The sequence below is a fragment of the Mastomys coucha genome, unplaced genomic scaffold (genome assembly GCF_008632895.1).
Source record: "Mastomys coucha isolate ucsf_1 unplaced genomic scaffold, UCSF_Mcou_1 pScaffold17, whole genome shotgun sequence".
Taxonomy (NCBI): domain Eukaryota; kingdom Metazoa; phylum Chordata; class Mammalia; order Rodentia; family Muridae; genus Mastomys; species Mastomys coucha.
In genome coordinates, this window is record NW_022196899.1 from 10,759,635 (window position 1) to 10,770,968 (window position 11,334).

Genomic DNA, 11,334 nt, shown 5'->3' on the forward strand with positions numbered 1-11,334 from the left:
GTTTTTTTGTTTTTTGGAGGGGAAACTGGGAATGGAGAAATTCGCATATAAATAAAGAAAAAAAAAGAGATTGGGTAGGGACATGGTGGGTCTGATTGTTCAGGCAGCGTGTGTATAGTAGAGGATTGCAATTTGATCATCAATAGGAGGAGAGGACCTCGGCCCTGTAAAGGTTCTGTGCCCCAGTGTAGGGGAATGCCAGGGCCAAGAAGGGGGAGAGGGTGGGGTGGCAGGCATGGGGAGGAGGGAAGCAACAGGGGTTTGTTCTTGTTGTTTTTGTTTGTTTGTTTGTTTCTTGGTTTGTTTTTTTGGAGGGGAAACTCGGAACTGGGAAAGGAAAAATTTACATGTAAATAAAGAAAATATCTAATAATAATAATAATAATAAATAAAGAAAATCAGAACTATAAAAAAAGAGAGATTGGGTAGGAACAAGTAAATCACAAAGAATACAAAAGTGGCAGATATATGGCAGACTAACCAGGGTTGAGGTAGGCACTCATGGAAGAGCTTTTTTCATCATCTTCAGGAATAAACAAGTTGTTGTTGTAGAAGGCCAGGTTATGAGGTCACTAAATGTCAGGGAAGTTGTGGAAATATCCTTGGACCTCTAGGAAGCATCTCAGTGGAGAATATCCTGGAGAGGCCACGATAGAGGATGCTACTATCTGTCTGAAAACTTGTATAGTTATGACTCTGAAACTACATTTCATCTCTCTTTTTTTTCTTTTTTTTTCTTTTTTTGTTTTTTTTTTAGTGACAAAAATTGTATCTTAATATATTTAATGAGATACAATAAGATGATGTCACACACTTATACTTTTTCATACACCTATGCAATTAATATGCCTTACAACCATTATTCCTTCAAGATGCCATCTCAAATCTATTGTTTCAGCACTTACTTTTTCAGCTTTAACATCACACACACATACACACACACACAGAGAGAGAGAGAAAGAGAGAGAGAGAAAGAGAGAGAGAGAGAGAGAGAGAGAGAGAGAGAGAGAGAGAGAGAGAGAGAGAGAAAGAGATTCTACGTGAGAGAGAAAATTTGGTATTTAACTTAACATGATGATATCCAGGTCCACCAATTTTCCTGAAAATGTCCTGATTTAATTCTTCATTGCTGAACAAACTCTATCTATTTTCATTTTAAAATGTGTTCATCTGTTGATGAGCTTCTATGCACACATACCAGGAGTAGTATAGCTAGACCATATCCATATATGGTTATATTTTGGGTTTTGCTTTGAAAAGCATGTAGACTGGTTTCCATAGTGACTGCACTAGATCATATGACCGCCTGCAAGCTAAAAGGGTTCCATTTTCTTTACAACATTAGTACTATTTTTGTCGTTTGTTTTCTTGGTATTTACTATCCTGATTGGAGGGAGATGAAATCTCACAGCAGTTTTAATTTATATCTCCCTTCTGACTAAAGCAGTGGGTTTCCTTCAGACATTTAGTCACCATTTGGATTTCTTCATTTGAGAACTGTGTATTTTCCCATCTATTAATTGGATATTTTGGGGATTTCTGGTGTTTTAATTTTTGGGTTTTTTTAAATATACTATAAATGTGACTTTCCTGTTAGATACATTGTCAAATACTTTCTCCATTCTATAAGCTGTCTCTTCCCCAGTTATTTTCTTTGCTGTATAGAAGCTTTGAAATTTTAGATAATTCTGTTTTTTAATTCTTGTTATCATTCCCAGAGTCTGTAATTTTAGGCAATTCTATTTTTCAATTCTTGTTACTATTTTCAGAGAGTATAATCCTTTTCTGTAAGTCCTTGACTATGTCTACATCTTGATGTATGTTCCTATGTTTTCTTCTAGCAGTTTCAAGTTTTATATCCTACATGACTTTCTACTGGAAGAGAGTGTTGAAAGTAGCTTCCTTCTTCAAAATGTGGGTGTCTAATTTTTCAGGAGCATTTATTGCCAAGATTGCTTTTTCTCCAATTTATGTTTTTGGTTCTTATGCTGTAGGTTTATTTCTGGTTCTTTTATTTTGCTCAATCTCTCTACCCTACTATTCTAGTTTTTATTTGTTTTTTTTTAACTATAACTTTGTGGTATAATTTGATTTTAGATATTTTGATAAAGCTAGTTTTAGCTTTTCTGCATAGAATTTAATTTTTTTGATTGAAACTGAAATGAATCTGTAGACCATTTTTAGGACTCTAATCATTTTTACAATATCAGTTCTTACATCATAAGAACATTGGAGGTCTTTCCATCTTCTGGCGTCATTTTCAATTTCTTCACTCTTATCATTTTCAGGGCAGAAGTCTTTCATTTCTGTAGTTGATTATTCTCTTTAGTAATGCATCTTAACCCATATCTTTTCAGAATTTGGCTTGCAGTCAGATATAACAGACATAAACAGCATCTGGCATTTTGTTTTGTTTTTGGTTTTGGTTTTTGTTTTTGCTTCTATTTGTTTGGCATACTGACTTCATCCTTTCATTGTCAGCCTGTATGTGTACTCATCAGCGAGGTAATGGTCTTATAAAAAAATATATAACTTTTAAATCAATCAGCCAATCTGTACCTATCGTGTATTAGTTTAATTTGTGTTTTCCTTTCTTTGAGATAGTATTCCAATGCAGCTCTTCTATTCCCAGAATTTATTAAATAGAGCAGGCTTGTTTTGGATTGCTAGTCATCTTGTTTCTGCCTCCCAGATACTTGCATAATAGGCATGGATTTCAATGTAGGTCTCGAGTCTGTATCTTTTAATTAAGTCTCTTTATATTTATAGTCATTATTAAAGCAGATATTCTGATGCCTGTGATTTTCTTGGTTTGTTTGATTACTGTTTGTACTTTTCTCCTTCTTTCTTTGCATTAGGAATTTATGTATTAATCAAATTGGGTGTGGTGGATCATTTTCTATTTCTCCAAATGCTCATATATTTCTTTCATGAAATGTCTTCTTTTCTATGTTCTTATGATTGAGACTTTCCTTCTCCACAGTGTAGTTATCCCTGTTTCTACTCTAAGAGTGGTTTTATATCTGATTTTGCTTGTTTGTCTGTTTTGTTATGGCTTTTATTTCAGGCACTTGGGCAAACTCATTCTTTAAGAGTCATAGCACACATGGTAGAAAAGTCACTGGTGTCTTCTCCCACCATTTCCAACTACCACTTAGGATTTCTATATTGAATACATGATGTGACAGGGAGTATACAAGTCTCTTTCCATGCATGTTACTTATATCACACAAGGCAGTTATCCTGATATCTAGCTAGTAGATATTAGAATTATGAAACTAAGCAAGAAACACAAATTTACTCACTTCAGCTGCTTAGTCAATGCTCCCGGCTTCAAAGCCTGAGAGGTCTGACTCTGAAGCTCATTCATGGACTCACTCTAGTTTGGAAGACTCCCTCATGGTTGTGACAGAAAAGTTCCTTAACCTTTCTACGGTGCTGTAAAAGCAACAATATTGATTTCTGTTAGGAGGAGTCTTTTTTTTAATTAGTTGAAAATACTGAATCTTAGTACCTCCCTGGCAGCTAACTTAAGGCCACAGAGCTTCACTAAAGGCCCCTGCCTCTCACCAGCTGCAGCACTTAGGAGAGTGTTTCCTGAGGCTTGTCTGGTCAGCACTGTAGAGCTCACCATGGTTGTGCAGGCCCAGGACAGCAGGTGGGCTGACCAAATTAGCTTCTACCCAGGTCCAAATTCAGGGCTCTGAGTTGGCCTACCCTAACACCCATCACATCTACGAACTACTGGAGCATATGAAGAAGCCAGTTTTACAGATCCAGCGCTACAAGATCTCTGTGACACAGGGCAACAACAGTATATCTGAGAGGAGTCCCAGTGAAGATTCTATATTGATAGTGTAGCAGAAACCAGAGGCTTTGAACCATATGAAAGACTCATTGCAATAAAGATTTGCCAGCAAAGCTGTTTGGGTAAAAAGGGTATGACACACTGTGATAAACCACAGCTTCCATGAAAAGATCTTTTTCTTCTACTTTTTGTTTTTTGTTTTCTTTGAGTGAGGGAGGTTGCAAGGGTTGGGGGGCAGATATGAAAATACTAGAAGATGATTGGGATTGGAGTGTATGATGGGAATTTCACAAAGAATCAATAAAAAGTAAAAAAAAATATATATATATATATACCTCACCTCAGTAAGGAAGCCAGTCATCAAAAATACATATAGCAACTGATGCTGATGTGGATAGAATTTTGATGGGAATCTAAACAAGTCAGTCTGTAAGTTTATCAAGAAACTAGAAATAGCACTGTCATATGATCCAGCTAAATTGCTCCTGGGCATATATCCAGCAAACTTTATATTCTACCAGAAAGACACTTTAACATCTATGTCCATTATTCAACTCATAACTTGTATTATGAAGGCTAAACTTAGTTATCATCTTGATTACATTTGGAACGACTAAAAGCCAAACAGCTAGGTATACCAGTGAGGAATCTTCTTGCTTGAGTCATTTGAGTTGGGAAGACTCATCCCAAATTTGGGCCATATCTTCTAGTGTCAGCCTACATAGAAAGATATAGAAGAAGGATGATTTTGCTTGTTGCCTGCTTTCTCAAATTCTTGGTTTCAAGTTCATCAGATGCTGATATTTACATAATCTATCAATGCTGTTCCTTAAGAAAACCCAGACTAAGACTGCTGAGAAATAATTCAACCTACATGTCTACCAACAAATGAAATGGATTAGAAAATTATTGTCCATAAATACAATTGAGTAGTACTCTGCAGTAAAGAAAAAAAAGGAGAAACTCATGAAAATTGCTGATAAATGAATATACATTATTAATATTCTAATTCTTCCATGATTTAGATTATTTGAAAATCTGTGTGTGTGTGGGGGGGAATTAGGAGGACATAAAAAAGAACCAGGAGGAAAATCAAAACAGAACTAATTCTTTTTTTTTTTTTTGGTTTTTTTTGTTTGTTTGTTTGTTTTCGAGACAGGGTCTCTCTGTGTAGCTCTGGCTGTCCTGGAACTCACCCTGTAGACCAGGCTGGCCTCGAACTCAGAAATCTGCCTGCCTCTGCCTCCCAAGTGCTGGGATTAAAGGCGTGAACCACCACCGCCCGGCCAGAACTAATTCTTAGTTGTGTAGGGTCTAGGGTTAGACTTGTGCTGTTCAGTGGAGTTGCAGAGTCATCCAAAAGAAAGGAAGGAAGGAAGGAAGGAAGGGAGGAAGGAAGGAAGGAAGGAAGGAAGAAGAAAGTTGGGTCTTAATTTGCATTAGCCACATTGAAAACGTTAATAGTTAGGTGTGACTCAGGTACTGTGTTGTACACTTCAGTCACAGATTATTTCTGTCATGGCAGAAAATCGATAGTACTAGGACATATCATAGTGTATAAGGCACATTTTTAGTCTCTGGGTCTTGAAAGGACTTCCTAGGATGGAAGAAGAGGACAGGGGAAAAGAAGAGAGATTGTGGGCCATCAAATGAGGTTCAGTTTCCATTTAGAGATAATGGATATCTACTGGAGAATGAGTCTCACTGAATAGTATCAATAAATATATAGTCTGGTCTGATTCAAAATATAACCATGCAAAGCTTGCCTGAAACATTGTGTCAGTCAGTTTTCCATATGGGATGGTTCAAAGGGCAGTTTGTTGGTTAATGACTATATTTCAACAGACTGGTTGTGGGATTTTTTTTTTGTGTGTGTGTGTGTGAAACATAGTGTTGTGGTCATTAGCAGAGAACATAGATCATGCCTACCAGTATAAAATAAGAGGTTGGTAAATGGATTGATTAGAGTTACTTTTATACAATGCCTGGATTAAGCCATGCTCAACTCTAGAAGATTCAGCAAGATTCATCATTTGGAATTCTCTTCTAGATATTTGAGAGATATTGGATATGCAGCACTTGTATGTTTGTAGGGAGAGAAAGTACAGATACCAAGGTGTGGATGGATGCCTTAGTCAGTTGTCTCAGGTTGGAATGGTTTTGAGTTTCAGTGTGGGATTAAAACTGATTTCATAGAGTTCCCTGAAGTTTTATTCTCCCACCTATATGTAATTCTCTTTCTCTACTTCTAATATAATAAGTTCATCAGCTGGCTTGAGAACAGCTCTCTCTATTAAAACAGGGACTGCTCATTCTTCACTTAGTTCTCTGCATTCAGCTCAGTGACATATCCCACATCTAGTGGATGAGAAGGCAATAGATGCAGGTAGATGGGAGCAGTCTACCAACCTAGGCCAGCTCATTGTTGGCAGATGAGCAAATCCCTAACACTACAATCTGAAGAGATTATGCATAAACTATCTGTAAATGAATGTCAAGACTGAATAAAAGTTTTTGAATAATTTCATATTTCAGTCAGTGTGGCCTTGGCTTTTAATTCTCCTTGGTTAGAGAACTAAACTCAAATTGATCTCTGAATGTTTCCATCTTTGGCTATTGTCTTACTTTTCATGGTTTCATTTTGCAAATAGTGATTTTTATGCTTGGGAACTTGTGTTCATTTTTCTCCTCAATTTTGATCTGATGTTAATGAATTGGATGTCAAAGAGCACAGGACAGGACATTAAGGAGCAACATAATGTCTATGTCCAACCTCACAGCAGCACAGTATCAAAGGTTTACTGAAGCAATTTAGCATCTAGAAAGACCATTAAAGACTGCTGAGCCACTCTGTTCCTTTTTATGGATGGAATAATAGCATTATTCACATGTATCAGTAATTGTGGCACATAACAGAAAATCACCATGGCTAGAATTTGCAAGCAAGATTCCTTTCATTAATACCTTTGTAGCTCACGCTGTTGGAGAAGAGGTTCAGAAATCAGAAGACAGGAAAGACAGAACCTGGGGAAGACTGGGAAAGACTGTGGACTCTAGCAGCAGAATCAGTGAGAATTGTTTGAGATGAAGCTGCTTATGACCACTAAGTTCGTACACTGTCAAGGCTGTTTCATTAGGAGTGAAATTCAGGGAGGAAAATTATGCTGCTTTGGTTTCTCTCGGATCACTTGGAAAATGCTGATGTTATGTGTGAATGGATACGTCTAATATTTGAATATGATGGTTTTCTTCCTCTTTCTATTTCTTCTACTAAGTCCAGTTTTGCTTTTCTCTTCTCTATGTTTCACAAAGATTACCGCTGTAGACTGTATTACCATCTTACATTTGCCAACTCTGCTGGTATGATGCTAGTTTCCTGTCCATCATCAGTACCGGCAATACCTATATTAGGGGATGGAGAGATAGCTTAATTGGCAAAGTAACACTTGATAATGCCCTGTCTTCCTGCTGGGGGTTGACTCTATAAGTTCCCTTCTCCTACTGTCCTGAATTTCATCCTGAGAATCTCTTACCTCCTAGATCTTGGGTGCATTCTGGAGGACTCCTATCCCCCCCACCCCCCGAGGTTGCCTGTTTCCAATCTTTCTGCCGGGCCCTCAGTGCTTCAGTCCTTTTCCCTCACCGGATACCAGATCAGGTTTCCCTCTCCTCACCACTACTTCCTGCCCCCCATCCACTTTCCCTCCCGCTCTTCTCTCTCCCAAGTGGGACTGAGGCATCCTTACTTGGACACTTCAGCTTGTTGAGCCTTTTGAGTTCTGTGGACTGTATCTTGTGTATTCTGTACTTTTTTTGGGGTGGGGTACCCACTTATTAGTGCGTACATACCATGCATGTACTTTTGGGTCTGAGTTATCTCACTTAGGATGATACTTTCTTGGGTTGCTATCCCACAGTCACATCTCCGACTCATAGTTGTTCCTGTCTGAAAGAATTACAGGGATGGAAATGGAGAGGAGCCCGAGGAAAAGAAGGTTCAACAACAGGCACAAAGTGGGATCCAGCTCAAGGGGAGGTCCCAAGGCCTGACACTATTACTGAGGCTATGGAGTACTCACAAAAAGGACCTATCGTGAGTGCCCTCCGAAAGACCCAACAAGCAGCTGAAAGAGTCAGATGCAGATATTTGCACCCAACCAATGGACAGAAGCAGCTGACCCCTGTTGTTGAATTAGAGAAAGCTGAAAAAAGCTGAGGAGAAGGGTAATCTTTTAGAAGGACCATCAGTCTCAATTAATCTGGACCCCTGAGGTTTCTCAGACACTGGACCACCAAACAGACAGCATACACCAGCTGATATGAGGTCCTAACACTCATACAGTAGAGGACTTCCAGGTCTGTGTTCATTCAGAGATGAGGCATCTAACCCTCTAGGGACTTGAGGCCACAGGGAGTTTAGAGGTCAGGTGGGTTGGGGGTGGGTAGGGGCATCCATATGGTGATAGGAGTACGGGATGGGAAGATGTGGGATGAGGAGCAGTAGGAGGGTGGATCAGGGGAGGGGAGGCAGGGAATGGAATACCGAGTATAAAAATAAGTTAATTTAATAAAAAAATAAATAAAAACAGATAACACAAAAATTTGAGTATACATGAGATTTACAACAGAATATGGAAATTCTGACCAGAACATAATAGCATGTTGATATCTCACACACCATTTGACTCTCTTAGCCTTCAGAGATGCTAGTTCACTTTATTTCTGTGTTAACAATTGCATTTAAAAAATATATATTCAAGTCATAGTACTCAGGATATTACAGCTTTTGATATTTGAATTTGATATTCTTATAGGACACTACTGAATTCATTAGTTAGCCATCTGGTTTAGGGTAGCTTGTCTGCTATTTCTTAGACTTCCAAATTTTTGAAATGTTTAATTCCAATGATCACTTGCATTTTAAATGTGCACTCATGTGCTCATGTATATAGCAGTATCTTGCTATGACAGTTCATTTTTTTTTGAGTTGAATGAAATGGAAGAAGGACTTCCAATGACTTACTATTTGAAATGCCAAAATAATACTATTATAAAGTTTTGTCCCCAAGTGTAGTAGTTTCTTATAGATACTGTAACAGTTGCTATAACCTCAGTGGTTTAAAACAAGGCATATTGTTGTACTATTAATGTTATGGGTGTCAGAGTTTGCACTAGATTAAAATAATAACTAGTTCAAAAATAAGATGTAGACAGGAGTCCCCATGAAACACAAGAGATATATACCTTTTGCTCTGATGCATTTGTTTACATTTCTTGTTTTTTTTTCCAGACTCAATAGCTTTGCCTTTTGGATTAGTTTTCCTATTACCCTCTGTATCACAAGAATACATATCCCCTAGACTCCATCTAAGAAAGACCTTCACAATGAGTTTTATTTGTTCATTACTTTTAACTTTATTTCTGAGAATTTCATGCATGTGTTCAATGGGAACCTAGTGCAAGAAGAAATGGATAGAATATAAGCATAGCAGTGTATAAGAGCCAGTGGATAGAAAGGAATGCTCTCTCTTGGACATGACAAATGTCACTGCAATCACATACTCATAGTGTCTGCACTTACAACCCAAAACCCGCACAAAATTAAGCCAGCCAAAATTCTGATGTAGATGGCTGAACTGCTGTTCAGGCCCCGTCTCATTCTGAGGAGATACTGGTAGTTCAAAATTGTATTTATGATCTATCCAAATCATCCAGAATACTTTCTTCACCTTAAAGTGCTGGGATTAAACTCAGATCCTTGCCTGTATCAGAAAATTCACCCCGAGGTTGCATATTTCCATTCATCCTGCTAGCTCTGAGGGCTTCTCTCCTGTCTTTCACACCCCCTCATCCCCATACCTGATCATACTCTCCTTTTCCCTTCCAACTCCTCTCCCACCCAGGCATCTTACTCCCTCTGTGTTGCTGTCCAGCAGCAACGTTAAAAGAGGTAGGGTACCTGGAAAATGGAGTTAGAAAGGAAAGCAGCAGCAAGAGAGAGTTAGGGAAAAGACAGGGTGGCCACAGGTATACCTGTCCATGTGGTTGGTATACAAAATTAGATGGGAGTCATGAGTGCTCAGCCATCTTCCATTTAATGCTCATCCTATGTTCCCCCAACAGGTATAATACCTGAGGCAAAACCACTCCCTCCGAGTACGTCAGCATGCCAGTCCAATCAGCGACTTCCTTTTTTCTCTGCGGAGGTGGAGCTTCCGAATGTAACTGGAACCAGGTTGGAGGCGTGGCAAATAGCAGGAGATGGGCAGAGAGGTGTGGTTATGAGAGGCAGGCCTCAAACCAGGAGGGTAACACCTCTGCCTTCCATGATTTCTTTATTCTCACTCCCAAGTTTGGGATTGAAGGTTTCTCACTTGGGCCCTTCTGCTTGTTAACCTTCTTGAGTTCTGTGGATTGTATCCTAGGTATTATTATTATTTTTTTGGTAATATCCACTTATTAATGAGTACATACCATTCATGTCCTTTTGGGTCTGAGTTACCTCACTCAGGATGATATTTTCTAGTTCCATCCATTTGCCTCCAAAACTCATGATGTTCGGGTTCTCAGTAGCTGAGTAGTATTCCGTTGTGTAAATGAACCACATTTTCTGTATCTAGTCTTCCATTTTGGGACATCTGGGTTGTTTCCAGCTTCTAGGTATCACAAATAAGGCCACTATGAACATAGTGGAGCATGTGCCCCTGTGGCATGGTGGGGCATCTTTTGGATATATGCCCAAGAGTAGTATAGCTCGATCTTCAGGTAGATTTATTTCCAATTTTTTTGAGGAGCCTCCAGATGGATTTCCAGAGTGGTTTTTTACCAGTTTGCCATCCCATCCCATTAGTAATGGAGGAGTGTTCCTTTATCTCCCCATCCTCACCAATATGTGCTGACACCTAAGTTTTTATCCTAGTTATTCTGATTGGTTTAAGGTGGAATCTCAGAGTCATTTTGATTTGTATTTCCTTGATCACTAAGGACTTTGAGCATTTATTTAAGTGCTTCACAGTTGTTCAAGGTTCCTCACTTGTGACTTCTCTGTTTAACTCTATACCCAATTTTTTGATTGGGTTGCTATTTTGGAAGTTAGCTTCTTGAGATTTTTATATATTTTGAATATTAGCCCTTTATTTGACATGGGGTTATTGAAGATTTTTTCCCAATCTGTAGGTTGCTGATTTGTCCTATTGACTATGTGTCTTACAGAAGCTTTTCAGTTTCATGAAGTCCCATTTATCAACTCTTGATCTTAAAGCATGAGTCATTGGAGTTCTGTTTAGGAAATTTTCCTCCATCCCCCCATCACAAATAAGTTTAAGGCTCTTTCCCATTTTCTTTTGTTAGATTCAGTGAACCTTGTTTTATGTTGAGGTCCTTGATCCACTTGGACTTGAGCTTTGTGCAAGTTGACATATATGGATCTATTTTTATTTTTCTGCATACTCAATGCAATTAAGATGAGTACCATTTATTGAAGTTGCTTTCTTTTTCCAGTGTATAGTATTGGCTTTTTTTTTTTT